A 2,715-nucleotide genomic window follows, 5' to 3' on the forward strand; every position below is an offset into this window, starting at 1 on the left:
AGGGCACAGATTTTTTTGCACCGGGCTTCTAGTCTTACCTAATAGACAAACATGTAAATTGACCGTACCTTCACTATGCTAACCAGCCAATCACGAGAGTATACAAATTAACCCAACAAAGATGGCGGTTAATTTGCATACATAAGCTCCAAGCGGCGGAGCGGGTGGAGCAGCGAAGCCTGATGGAAGCCCTGTGTGTTTATACACCCTGGAGGTGCAGAGGTCCTGTCCTAGGCAGAGGCCGATGGCACAACTTCCGACTCTGAGAAGCAGCCTGGGGGCTGAAAGGCGACTCCTCTGACCACAGCACCGCAGCTCCACCAGGAGAGGAGCAGAGAAAGGCCAGAGTCTCCCTCAAGGTGACTTGAAACCTCCACCCACACCAGGCAGGCCGCTGGGCCTGTGTGTGGAGGACTCACCACCAAGCCCAGCCGGTGGCCCTGCCACAGCCATGGCACTCCTGGATGCAGGCCCCAGTGGGATGTGGGGTGGTGACGGGGGCACCATGAGTCCTGGGCTCCTCGCCTGCCTTCTGTGGCCTCCTCCTCCCCAGCGCCCAGAGCAGCGGACCCACCGAGGGCGCTCCCTGCTGGCCAAGGGGGTGAATGGAGCGGTGGGAACTCCCGGGTGAAGGGTCACCCTGGGGAGGAGTCCCAATACCTCCATGCCCCACTCCTGAAACACTGCCCAGGCCCTGAGCACAGCGTGGAGCCGCGCATGCTTGGAGGGCGCGGGCAGGGGTGGGCGTATGTGCACCTGGTGCAGCGGGACGGGCTGAGGAGCTGCCGGCCTTCTGGGGCCTCCCCGGGCCTGAGGCCAGGCGCCCAACGTGGAAGGGCCGCAGTGGGGCCACCAGGCCCTGGACGCTGCCCTGGAAGCCACACAAAGACAACCTGCTGCTGGAGGGCAGGCGTGTGGTGCTTCGGGAATATGCTGAAGGTAGGGAAGGAAGGTCATGGAAGGAAACAATTGCAAGCGGAGATCCCGAATGTTCTGAAAGAGAGGACCAGCTCCTTGCAGACCTGAATTCCGTGTGGGCATCTTTCTCGGCCCTGTGGAAGCAGTGCAGACACAGGAGGAGGTGATGGACCGGGGCTGCGCCCAAGGAAGACTCGGAGGAAGCACTGTGTGGACAGGGCCAGGCGGAGCAGGCCCATGTGGATCCTGCTGGAGCACAGCCAGACCCCAAGGCGACCACCAAGTCAGGTCCCAGGGAGAAGCAAGCAGATGCCACTCCACTCACTGGAGAAGACCAGTAAGCAGAAAACTAAAGAAACTGACTTTAAATCATTTCCCAGGTGGAGAACAGTTGGCATATAAGCCCCTGAAAAGTGCTCAGCCTCTCCTCTGTCTATCTCACTCTTAGGTACCATGTTCTTTGTTCTCTCTTAACTGCAACTTATTTTTAATCTAGATTGCTTTTAAAAGAAGACTAAATAAAGTTTCCCTTAAGTTATTTAGGCAGTGCTGGGGCTGCTGGGGGGCTGATAGAAGATACAAACAAACAGCGGGGGGTCTGTACCCAGCAGCCCCAAGGCCCACCACCTTGGTGCTGGGGCTGCTGGGGCCCTGATCAAAGACCTACAGCCTCAAGCCCCGCCATCAAGGTGCTGGGGCTGCTGAGGGTATCAGAGACACAAACCCGCAGGCCTGGCACCCAGAAGACCCAAGGCCTTCATGGCAGCGCTAAGGCCGGGAGCGGTAGGAAGAAGCAAGGTGGGCAGTAAGGAGGGAGGGGTCCTGGACTGTGAGAGGCCACATGCTGGGCTAAGGGACCCCCCCACCCATCTCCAGTGCACGAACTTCGTGCACCGGGCATCTAGTAAGTTTATAAAGGTCTTAATTATCCATAAATGAGTGAGATCATGTGGTATTTTCCTTCATTGACTGGCTTATTTCACTTAGCATAATGTTCTCCAACTCCATCCATGCTGTTGCAAAAGGTAAGAATTCCTTCTTTTTTACAGCAGCATAGTATTCCATCGTGTAAATGTACCACCATTTTCTAATCCATTCATCTGATGATGGGCACTTAGGCTGTTTTCAAAACTTAACTATTGTAAATTGTGCTGCTATAATATTGGGGTGCATATATTCTTTCTGATTTGTGTTTCTGATTTCCTGGGATATAGCCCTGACAGGCAGCGCACAGCACAATGGGTTAGAACCTCCTCCTGATGCAGCAAGGTTGCAGGTTGGATCCCTGGTCAGGGCACAGATAAGAAGCAACCAGAGAGAGCATAATAAACGAACAACACACTGGTGTTTCTCTCGCTCCCTTCCTCTCTCTAAAATAATCAATCAACAAAAATTAAAATAAAAAACAAACCCTCTGGCGTGCAGAGTTGCTAAAAAAGATAGAAAGTGAAGTCTCATCCCTTCCCGCTCATTCAATAAATACTTCATATGCTCCTTCAATAATCACACTGGGGATGGGTGTTTGTTGGTTTGTTTTGGTTAATCCTCACCTGAGGACATTTTTGCATTGATTTTTTTTTTTTTTCTGGAGAGTGGAAGGGAGGGAGAAAGAAAGAAACTAATGAGAGAGACATCAATTGGTTGCCTCTTGCGGAATCCCTGCCCAGGGCCCGGATTGAGCCTGCAACCCAGGTACGTGCCCTTGATCGGAATCCAACCCGGTACCCTTCAGTCCGCCTGCAGAAGCACTACCCACTGAACCAAACCAGCATTTTTTTTCTTTTTAAGTCTTCCTCT

This window comes from Myotis davidii, unplaced genomic scaffold (genome assembly GCF_000327345.1).
Source record: "Myotis davidii unplaced genomic scaffold, ASM32734v1 scaffold1343, whole genome shotgun sequence".
In the NCBI taxonomy this organism is placed as follows: domain Eukaryota; kingdom Metazoa; phylum Chordata; class Mammalia; order Chiroptera; family Vespertilionidae; genus Myotis; species Myotis davidii.